At 38.1% G+C, this 12,521-nt stretch overlaps 1 long non-coding RNA gene across 1 annotated transcript; it reads left to right on the top strand.

Moving 5' to 3' along the window:
• Positions 1-11,052: 11,052 nt before the first annotated feature.
• On the top strand, positions 11,053-12,042 carry LOC307131242. Its single transcript, XR_013817137.1, has 3 exons — positions 11,053-11,367; positions 11,518-11,691; positions 11,925-12,042. It is a non-coding gene; the product is annotated as an uncharacterized lncRNA (long non-coding RNA).
• The last annotated feature ends 479 nt before the right edge of the window (positions 12,043-12,521 follow it).

Here is a 12,521-nt window from a genome sequence, read left to right as displayed (position 1 = left end):
TTCATGTGAGTACAGTGGTTCAATATTAATATCATAAAGCAACGATTATATATATATATATATAATATATATATATATATATATATATATATATATATATATATATATATATATATATATATATATATATATATTTATATTTTAAGAATCTTAAACATAAATAGCCACACAAATCAAGGATTCAAGGAGCTTTATTGCCAAGTACATTTTTACACATACACGGAATTTGTTTTGGTGTTGTGCGAGTCACACCGAGTCGCCATTCTGCGGCGCCTCCTTTAGTTGGACAGAAAAATACAGCATAACATGAGGAGAGGTAAGGAGGGGTGAGGAGATGAAAAAAAAAACAACCCCCAGACTATGCTCCTTTCGGGAGCACAGTTTGGGAACAGTAAAAAAACCACCTCAGCAACATGAGCGCATACACATTACAACATGAAACACGACTTGCAACAGGGGAGAGGAATGGGAGGTTGAGGTTCCCAGCACAGCCCGGCGGCCCGTCCTGCAGCCTTTCGAGGCGCTGGTCACAGTCCCGCTTGTCATACTGGGGGTACAAAGCGGCGAAGGTGAGAGATGGGTGTGTGCATAAATGTGTGTGTGTCTGTAGAGTTCATGTGCATGTTTGTGTAGGCCTGGAGAGTCATGCCTGGCACTATAATCTCGGTGCTCCAGTCCGCAAGTTGCTATGGAGACAGCCTTGATCAGATCCCAGTCCGAGTCAGCAGGTGATTGGGGGATGAATACAAGAGCGTCTTCCTGCAGTGCTCTCAGGGGGAGTTGTTGTCCCAACAGCGGCCTTGGCCAAGGCCAGTGCTGGTTGAGGGAGCCGAAAGCAGATAAGATTGGAATTGTTTGGTCTGGGAGCGAGTAGCCACAATTTATGACTGCTCTCTTAGTTCGTTCTGGTCTCTGAAACGATCCTTTTGCAAAGCCGTGAGCTTTTCCATGATGATATCCATATTGCGTTGCACCTTCATGATGTTATCCATATTGCGGTTAATAGTCCCAGTTTGAGAGATGACCGCTCTGCCCACTGCATCAATCATGACGGGCAGCCTTGTGGAGCTTTGAATAGCTGTCACCGCTTCCTGAATTCCTCGATATACCAGGGCAATGCCTGATCCAATCAGCAGAAACCCTGTTACCATGATTCCGAATAGGTAGATGTCTTCAATGTCCTCTATGGAAAGAGCCGCCAGACACACAACATGCCACCTCTCCCACGCGTCCATCATGTAGCCAGCAGCAAACGTTCCGGCAGGGCAGTCAGGTTCCCCCGAACCCAAGCTTCTCGTCGAGAAGATGGTGTCAATTGCGTTGAGAGACCAGTTGATCAAATCCATAATTTTTAGTTCGAGAGCAGTGCGTGGAGAGTCTCTCAAGTTTAAGACAGTAGACTAGACGAGACGAGAGAAGCAAGCAGGGGAGGAGGGAGGAGGGAGACAAGAGGGAGAGAAGAGAGAATGCGACCGCCTTCGCTGAGAGCCAGAGGGGAAAAGATCCAGGAAAAGCGTACTTTGATTATCTTCACTGCATGCATATTTAAAGATCCCGTTCTTCGTGATCCCATTGTTCAAACTTTAGTTAGTCTGTAATGTTGCTGTTAGAGCATAAATAATATCTGGAAAATTATAAAGCTCAAAGTTCAATGCCAAGCGAGATATTTTATTTAACAGAAGTTCCCTTTCAAAGCCTACAGCGAACGGCTGGCTTGGACTACATCCTGGTACTTCCTGCAGTAATTACGTCAGTAGAACAGACTAACCTCCGCCCACAAGAATACGTGAAAAAGGGGGCGTTGTCTTGTTGCTGTCCCACGTGGAGAAGAGGACGGTCACGTGGAGAAAAGGAACTGTAGCTTGAGTGTGTTTGTCGCCATGTCGTCGAGACGCTGTTATTTTCATCCCGGAGTCAAATCACCTTTGTTTGGCTTTCCCAGGGACTCTATAGAGATCATTCTCCCGTTAAGAGGCGTGACCTTTCCGTAGAACTTGTGCTAAGCTGCTGTCGAATCACAACACAGGAACCGCTGGCACAATCAGAACTCGTTGCGTATTTCTGAAGGAGGGACTTCATAGAACAAGGAACTCATCAGCCCGTTTTTAGGACAGTGAAAACAGCGGTATACAGATGAGTAAATTGTGTGAAAAATACTGTGTTTTTTTTTACACGCGAAACATGAACACATGTTATATTGCACACTGTAAACACAATCAAAGCTTCAAAAAGACACGAAGAACGGGACCTTTAAAACAAAATGAAATATAACATTCAACCTATAAATATTTGGTTCAGGCAATATGTGAATATGTACTCTGATTATCTTCACTGTAATAAAATGAAATATGACAAACCCAACTCTCTTTTTTGTTAAACGTCAGTTTTAATAATCAATAATGGCCATTATAAAAGTATAAGTAAAAGGTATAGGAAGCTCTCCAATAAGAAATAAAGCAAACCATTCAGTCAAAAGTACAGTCAGCACTTTAGTAGGCTATGGTGGTAAAGTTAAATATGCAAGGCATGTTTATTTATATATCACATTTCATACACAATGGTAAATCAAAATGCTTTATAGGACTGGGCGACATAATCAAAAAATAATATCTGTATTTTTTGGTTGAATGGCGATACACGGTATACATTCTGGTATTTTCTAAGTTTTCCTATTTGGATGCAAAAAAATCAGTATAAATTTTTTTTATATATATATACTTTTTACATCCTGCCCAGTGATGTCCTAAAAACAATGTTGATATTGAAATCTATAAACCAATACAGTGAATGTAATGTAGGATATATTATGTGCAAATTGGAGGTTTACAATTAATAATTTTGTTTTTAAATTCATTAAACTAAAAATGAAAATAAAAACAAGCATATTAGCCTATATTTATATAGCCTATTACCACATTTTAATGGTCACTTTCATAAAAATATACTTACTTTTAGGTTTAAAATTCCACATATGGCACATTTATTGTCCAACAACAAATATTTTAGAAATATGTATACTTTAGTCAGTATTTTTGCATTCCTATTCTATTGTGCTCCGTCTGTTTGGGGCGCATGCATACAGTGCGCTCGTTCACGGAATTTTAGCAGAGATTCACTTGCAGAAGGCGCGTCCTCTCCTGACATAAAATGGACATATTTGCATGACTTTCTAACATTTACTGATGGAGAATATACCTGTGAAATGTAAGTCATGCACTGAGGAAAGCACCACATTTCAAACGCATTAAACAGAACAAATAGGCTATTTATCTGTCTGTCAGCACAAGTATCTCTCAAAGCGCCTGACAGGGCAAGCTGCTTTAAACTATACGGGTCAACTATAATTATATCCAGTTATTTTGAAGCCCTTAATATAAAGCATGTGTCTTGTTAAGGGCAAATTGTATTATGCACTTTACCTGCATCAGCTCATTCTGCGTATTCCGCAATTTTTCAGATGCGTTCGTATCAATCTACTGTATATCGATATAAACGGTATTGCCTCATTCCATATTGTCTCTAAAAAATGTATCCATGTATATTGTAAAAACTCGATATACCGTCCAGCCCTAATGCTTTACATAGAAAAGTTATTAAAATATTGATAATCACGACTTAATAAAAATACCATGTTTAAGAAAGCAAATAACAATAACCAAAGATAAAAACAAGTTGAAATAAAAATAAAAAAACGTTATAAAAAGATTATACATAGATATGATGAATTGCAATCAGTCGGACACAGTGTGTTAGGGATAACAGTTTCGGACCCAATACCAGTTATGAAAATTGAAGACCTGGGGCCTCATTTATGAACGAAAGAAGGCGTGCGCCGCTCTCTACGCAATAATTGGTATTTATAAAAAGGAAACTTAAAATGTGCGGTCCTTCACGCAAGCTCTGACCCAGACGGACGCACAAAAACAGGTGAAATGAGAAATGGCGACACCGTCGGCAGATGAAGAAACACGTGAAAGTGTGTGAAACTGTAGACCGTTGTGCAAAAGAAATGGCAATACTGCCTCTTAAATATAACATAAAGACTTCACAAAGTAAGTCTTACAATGAGCAGCCTACACGAACACCCGTTTGATCGATCTGCAGTGCAAAACAAACACAATGCATATTAACACATATTTGCAAAAAGAAAAGTGATATATGTTCTGCAATAATATTGGCATATTATGCAATTCATCCTCATAAATAATATGGTAAACAGAACGAAATAGCTAATGTACAAAACTGATATTCTCATCAATGTGTCCGTCTGGCGGAGCAGATATAGATGCAATTAGAAAGACAGACAGACAGACAGACAGACAGACAGACAGACAGACAGACAGACAGACAGACAGACAGACAGACAGACAGACAGATAGATAGATAGATAGATAGATAGATAGATAGATAGATAGATAGATAGATGTATTAATTGAAAGTTGTTTTCATAGTAAAATTTCTTCATCAGCTACGGAATCATGGTATTCATGCATATGCCTTTTGTTCTATTTTTGATAAAATAACGTATGACGTATGTCTCAACCATTCAGAAAGCTGCAAGACATTACATTTGCACTGAACTATTTCCCATTTCCACGTAGATTATACGACATCTGTAGCTTGTCAGATGCAATTAAATGGATGGAAATAAAATGCCCTATCCCAATGCGTAATGACGCACGATGGCTGATCTTGCGCTCTTAGAAGATGTGGCAAATGGAAGGATTCAGAGTGAACGCATCTTCACACAGCAAGAAGACTTGCTGGCAAACGAGGACACACTCTGGCGATGGAGCGTTAGACGCTTATTTGCCTCGACTTTGATGTCCGACCATTTCTTTTTTATTTTGGCCACGGTCCGAGGTTGTGAGGCTACAGCATTTACGGCATCTGCAATCTTTTGCCACTCAAGTGCCTTTTTGGCATTAGTAATGCCCACACTGTGCCCTCCAAAACAACATTTTTCTCCTCTGTTCCACCTTGCCAAGGTTAAGTGAAGTTACGTTTTTTTTAATTTCCTCTCTGTGTTTGCCATGATTCCGCAATCGATGAATATTAACTTGTGGGCGTTTCACAGATTATTTATGGGCAACTATAGGCGTGACATGAAGCCGCAAAAGCTGCGCTACATTTAGAATTGATTGTGATTTATTAAGGGAAAACTGCGTAGGATGTGCGTGCGCACGGTTTTATTAATCCAAATATTTCTGTGCGTACGCACGTCCTATGTTTCATCCGTACGCCACTCCTGACGCAAATCCTACGCAAAGTTTTATAAATGAGGCCCCTGAACTCAGTAATTTGGAGGAGTGGCCCAATACTTTTTGGCAAATTTGAGAATTTGAATAGTTCTAATAATGTGATGATCGGGTGCGGATACCTTAATCAGAGAAAATCATAGGTGTGGAAGATTTTAGCAGTGGATTCGGGTGACATTAGAGCTGATCCACACATCGCTAGTGTGCATAGCAAGGGTTCATTATTAACTTTTTATTAAAAGAGGAACAAAATAAATTTGTCATGAAACCAAGGGCGTCACTCAGTGGCCATAGCTAATGAGCGGGAGCATATACTTATCGGAGTGAATTGAGGTACGGAGGTGGTGTTAAATAAAAAAAAATGTATTTAAAAAATGTAATTCTTCTGTCAGGCGCAGTTGAAGCCTAGGACAAACGCTGTCAAGATGAGATGCTGTAGCCAGGCAATGTCTGTGTCATTATTCCAACATTATGTTCATAACTTGTTATGAAATAAAAAGTTTAATACCTCAGAAAAATGTACTTTCCTCTCTTGTCAACATTAGCCTGGTGCAAGCAATGCGTTACTAACTACACAGCGACTTGTATTTCTTAGTACATTACTTGCATTCGCCCGGGAAGGCGTCCAGATATACGGTCACAGGAGAAAGTCTTGATGATGGTTCCGTCCGATGGTTTTGCAGTTGCGATCGACTCCTTCTGTGATGAGCGAAGGAATGACGGTGAACTTGCATGGTTGCTTTGACATCGAGGTTGAGGAAGTTGCACAAGCTGTGAGCTGGGCCTGCTGGCTGAGATGTGTTGTTTCAGCCAGGAAGAAGAGAAGGAGAAAAAGAGAATCTGAGATCACTCTTTTTAAGGTATGGGAGTAGTCACCCCCTCCTGAGGTAGACTTGGCCAGCGGGAAATTCTTCTGGAGATTTAATGGCTCTTTTGTTCAAGCATGAAATCAGTGGGTCTGTGCCCATTTATACTCTAGTTAATGTAACAAACACACATTGCCTCCTACGACGACGTGACCTATGTGAAGGTGTAAGTCGTGAAGCGAGAATTAATTTGATTGGAGACATGACATATATGAGGTAACATGAAATAGTAAGTTGTTCATAAGACATGCATAAACTAAATAACATACAAGACAGTTATGTGTGTACACACAATGTCCTGCGGTGTATGTTCATTTATAGACGGTTTGTTTATCACTTGAGGCAAAAGCGTGTTTTACAGGCTTTTTGTCTTTGCCATGTGGCCACATTCTTTTAGGCTGTAAAACAATGGTTATCTGATGGTAACCCAGGTAACGGAGTATCCTGGTACCCTGTGCTATTGGAGGGAGGTCTGCTAATAAGCATAGAGCTTTTATAACATATTTGTTCATGTAACACAGGGGTGTCCAAACTTTTTTAAAAGGGGGCCAGATTCGATGTTGTGGACATACCCGGGGGCCGGTCCTTTTTCTATTATATATATTTATTTTGTTTATTTGTTTTGTTTCTTGGAAACATGACAGATTTGACAAAAGCTTGAGCTGACAGTAGAGTAGCTTGAGATGTAAATTTATAGATATTTAACAATATCTGTAAAACTTTCATCAACCAAAAGTTTTAATGGGTGAAATTTAAATATTATTAGTGAGTTAGAACTCTGTTCTTATTTAAATTTAACAAGTGCTACTTTTCTTACTTGGTATGTTTGTCTTTTTTCCAGTCCAAATATCTAAAAATTCTTAAATCAAGATGCTTTTACTAAGGAAAATTACATATTTTTTCTTGATTCCTGGGGGGAAAATTTTAAATGAATTAAGTTTTTGCTTGTAACAAACTAAATTATCTGCCAATGTATTAGAAAAATTATCTTATAAGAAACCAAACAGAAAAATTATAATTCTTACCCATTGGCAGATATATTTGCTTCTTTTAACCAAAAACTCACTTCAATTTCATTTTATTTTCCAGAAAATAAGAAAAAATATCTAATGTCATTTAACTTATCTAGTAAATGCATCTTGATTTAAGAATATTTAGGTATATTTATACTAGAAACAAGAAAAAAATACTAAAATTACAGCATTTTTTTGTAGCACACAAGGCAAAAAGTTATTTATATATATTTATATATATATATATATATATATATATATATACATATATATATACATATACATATATACAGGTCCTTCTCAAAAAATTTGCATATGGTGATAAAGTTCATTATTTTCCATAATGTAATGATAAAAATTAAACTTTCATATATTTTAGATTCATTGCACACCAATTGAAATATTTCAGGTCTTTTATTGTTTTAATACTGATGATTTTGGCATACAGCTCATGAAAACCCAAAATTCCTATCTAAAAAAATTAGCATATCATGAAAAGGTTCTCTAAACGAGCTATTAACCTAATCATCTGAATCAAAATTACACCTGCAAAAGATTCCTGAGGCTTTTAAAAACTCCCAGCCTGGTTCATTACTCAAAGCCGCAATCATGGGTAAGACTGCCGACCTGACTGCTGTCCAGAAGGCCATCATTGACACCCTCAAGCAAGAGGGTAAGACACAGAAAGAAATTTCTGAACAAATAGGCTGTTCCCAGAGTGCTGTATTAAGGCACCTCAGTGGGAAGTCTGTGGGAAGGAAAAAGTGTGGCAAAAAATGCTGCACAATAGGGATGAAACGGTATGGAAATTTAACATCACGATTAGAGTGACCCAAATTATCACGGTTATCAATATTATCACGGTTTTGTTCAAGTTTTATATTTGAAAATCAACAAACAAACTAAAGCAGCTCTATGCACTTTTTTAAGCAAGATTCTGTGGGATTTCCTTCCTTATAATGGCCGTCGTCAATAGCAACGCATAAATAATAATAATTTCTCGTAAATATAATCTCTAGTATTATCTCTGTAAATATATTCTCAAGTAATATTCTCATTAGTGTTCAGCAATGATGCATTTAAATCTACCATGTTTTGTGTAAGAGCCCAAACAGTATCCTAGAGAAATAATGCATATCCATATTTTCAAATGATTTGACAGTTTATTTAATTAAATATCAAAATGTGTGCATCATACCCGACACCTAGATGAACACTTTACAGTCAGTTTTATGACTGTCATTCTCTTCAAATGCTATTGAATTCAGAAACGCGTATAACGTTACCAATGCTGTGTGTAACTTTAGAGACGGTCCCTAAATTCACCAACTTTATGACAGTCATATCAGATGCGCTGTAGCTCTGCTGTGTTTTTTAAAACTATTTTCGCTGCTGAAATAGAACAGAAACGGTCAACCACTGTATGATGAATGAATCTCTTGCGTACATCGCACGTTTATCTCTGCTTCGAGTGCAGATTTCAGTGAGAGCGGCGCGCGCTCTGAACAAAATTCTGGATAATCTGAACGCCTCTGATTATGAGACATTGCATTCATAAACTCAATATAAACACGTGTGAGTGGTTATAATGCGCAACGCAATTATAACGGACGGCTTTTGAGAAGACCATAATAAGTTCAACAGCCAGAGTGGCTAGTGTGCAGCCGAAATAATGTTACACCCGCAAATGGCGGTTGTTAATGTCAAACCCTGATTATTATCCCTTAAATGTCACCCTAGTCTTGTCTGAACTTGTTTGTTCGCTTCACGTTATTATTTCCCAGACGTAGTTTTGGTATTGAGGTCAAAGTCCACTTGCCTTGCGTTCGTAGTTTTGAAGTGTTCCCTCTATTACAGCGACTTTCTTCTGGCATGTTCTGCAGACAGGGTGACCATCTTCGATTAAGTTTCCCTCAGGACTTTTGTAAAAGCCAAAATATGACAACGCCTCAGATTTGGTCCTTTTAGAAATCTGAAAAATCTCGCGGCGCTGTCACTGCCTTCTGCCATTTATTCTCATTCAGAAAACAGTGGTGCGCCGCGCCAGACTGACGCTGACTGGACAAGATTTACAGCGAGTTTTAAAATCGTGATAATCACGCGCGGTTTTAATGATAATTAAATTTTATACGATATTACTAACCGTCACTAAATTTTATCGTGGTTTATCGTGAAACCGGTAATCGTTTCATCCCTAGTATGATATGCCCAATTGCACTAAAAAAAGAGTTTAAAAAGCGATGTAAACCCCGAATTCATTCGCTACTGACACACAGACAGATGTCAGACTGGCAGCGGATTCCGTGCACTGGTTTACCGCCTGTCAGCGCTCACACGAGTGTACCGGATCTAGGCGCATTACTGTAGGTCTTAAAGTGAAAGCAACCCAATATAGGCTAGCCTATACCCCGAGCCGGTGTCATTAATATTAATCAAACAACAACAACGGGGAAAAACAAACAGTAGCCTACCTAAACTTAAAGCATTGTTTGTATCTGTATATTTAAGTTAAAACTCAAACAAGATTATAAGATAAGATCCTCATATGAGAATGATTAGTGAAGTGTCATGTGACACTAAAGAGTAATGATAAATTCAGCTTTGATCACAGGAATAAATTACACTTTACTATATATTCACATAGAGAACAGTTCACAACAGAACTGTCACAATATTACAGCTTTTTTGTATTTTTAATAACATAAATGCAGCATTGGTGAGCAGAAGAGACTTCTGTAAAAACATAACAAAATCTTACCGTTCTCAAACTTTTGACCGGTAGTGTGTTTGTATATTAATCCTGGTGGGATTGAGCTATGAGGAAGTGCAAGTTTACTAATACTTTGTTCAATTTGAAAAAATTAATTTGCTTTGCAAGTAATTTTGTGATTCTGAATTTCCTTTTGTACGTTTTTTTTTTTAAATTGCTTGATATAGGTTTTAAATTTAAGCGACATATACCGGTATTGCGTTATCATCAAAATACATATCATAAAAAAAATGAATACCGGTATTCGGTATGAACCGGTATACCGTCCAGCACTAATGTACACCCACTGGTTTGTCACAGTTGGTGCATCCAGGCAATTCACATTTTAGCACTATTTTAAACACTACACCAAGACCTAAAGCATAATGAATGTAGAATCCAATAGATTGCATAAAGTGTGCGTTGTATGTCTAAAACAGAAAATCATTTTTTTTATGCACAAAAAATATTCTCGGCGCTTCATAAAATTGTGGTTGAACCACTGTAGTCAACTGGACTATTTTAACAACTTCTTTACCATCTCAAGGCCCATATAGGGTTGAAGTTGTGTTGCCGTCTAATGGAGGGGTCAGAGAGCTCTCAGAAATATCTTTAACAACTTGTTCTCGACTTCCGTGTATGCCTCCACGACGCATGCGCGAGAATATGACGCAGATCCGGCGTTCGGACATATGACCCAGAAGCGATTTGTTTACGAGCAGAGGAAGACGCGCGTGTCTAAGCTGTTGGATTCTACATTGATCGTGCTTTAGGTCTCGGCGTAGTGCTCAAAATGGAGCTTAAGTGTGTATTTCATCGATTCCCGAACACCGGCGCTACGTCATATTCTCGCGCATGCGTCGTGGAGGCGCACACGGAAGACAAGAACAAGTTGGATAAAGGTGTTATTTTGATTTTTTTTTGCGCACAAAAACTATTGTCGTCGCATTGTATGATTATTGTAGAGCCACTGTGGTGAGATAGACTTTGTAACGACGTTTTAAGTGCCTTTCATGGATCTTGGAAGTGTCAATGTACTGAATGCCAATGGAGGCCTGTGTGAAGCCTTTCTCAGCCATCAGCTTTCAACTAAAATATCTTCATTTGTGTTCTGAATATGAACGGAGGTCTTACGGGTGTCCAACGACATGAGGGTGAGTAATTAATGACAGAATTTTCATTTTTGGGTGAACTAACCCTTTAATGACACCTTTTTCATTTCTGGTTCAACTTGCATCTTTAAAACCTGTAACAGCTGCTATTCGATAACTTTAACATTTCAGTTGAACAATTTTAAATATAGTTCAAACATGAAGGTAAATTATGGTATTTTCATGTTCATTTTCTTTAGTTTTTTGTGAGGACTTACTTGGGAATCCTTTTTCCAGCAATTTCAGATTCTGAATTTATGTCAGATGTGTAGCTGGCCTTCTTCCAGTTGTTGGCTACATTGTGAAAAGATGCTGAAAAATTAAATACTGGTAAGTTTTCAGTTTTGTTGATTAAAGCTATATGCCAGATCATGTTTTACAGTATAGATAAATTATATAAATAAAAATAATAAATAAAAAAATAAATACAGATATGCTGGGTGAGATCATGTGTAATTTACTCTTACCTGACTCATGCAGGATTCTTGTTTTATGTCGGGTCCAGCCTTTCTCTGGCTGTGGTGCCTCCATGGTTCTCACACTCTTCAACAGCCTGTCAAGGTCTTTATATGGTGGCCACCAGGAGTAGCCATCTGCGTACCAGGATTTGGCAACTGGTCCAGTTGTTCCTTCTCCCTCAAACTCCACTATTAGGTACATTGTTTTTTGTTTTTTTTGTTTTTTTTTATATATAAAGCTGTAAATCTGAAACCCATATTGTTTATTAACTCGGATTCAATGTTTAACTATGTACTTCAAATGCATATGGAACTATGTAACAAAACGTGCTGATAAAGAATTAATCTGTATGTAAAAGAGGAATTGAAACAAAATGACGCTGATGTGGGACAAGAACATTTTTGTTTTCTATTTCCTCCAACTTGCAGAAATTGACGGTTATTGAGAGGTCATCCACTAAATAAATGCTGAGTGTAGAGGATGGTAAGGGATAGTCAAAAAAGGATTCCTGGTGGTTGAAGGTACTGTAAGCTACATAAATTTCATCCCTGAATTAAATTATATTTTGCAGTTTAGCAACTTGGCCGCCGATGGAAACGTGACTGTTTGCCTGGTCCAGTTTAAGAGTGTAAGGGCTTGTCCTTAACTCTTTATATTGTGTTGCCTCATGGAAGGATGCAGGTAGAGGACCAGTCTTGTGCTGTTTTTTGAGCAGATGTGGCCTGGTTTTGCTTCTGGTTTTTTTGCAGCTTCTTTGCATCTCTGAGAATCTTTTTATTATTTGACTCAAAGGGCATGTTGGTTTCCTCAGAAGTCTTTTGAGCTTGTTCAGGTGATTCTCGTACTTGAAAGCACTGAAGTTGTCTAGGACGCCATGTTTTTTTACATCATCTGCAAGATGTACAAGGGAGTGTGCATTGTAGGATAGGAATTGTGGACCATACAGTTGACCAAAGTGAGTGACAAAGAGAACCAGTATGTCATTGGCATAATCACAGTAATCTTCAATCAAACTGTTGTTGCAC

Source organism: Gobio gobio (genome assembly GCF_949357685.1).
Source record: "Gobio gobio genome assembly, chromosome: 1".
In the NCBI taxonomy this organism is placed as follows: Eukaryota; Metazoa; Chordata; class Actinopteri; order Cypriniformes; family Gobionidae; genus Gobio; species Gobio gobio.
The sequence above is the reverse complement of the archived record's forward strand: the minus strand, read 5'-3'. Positions and strand labels throughout refer to the sequence as shown.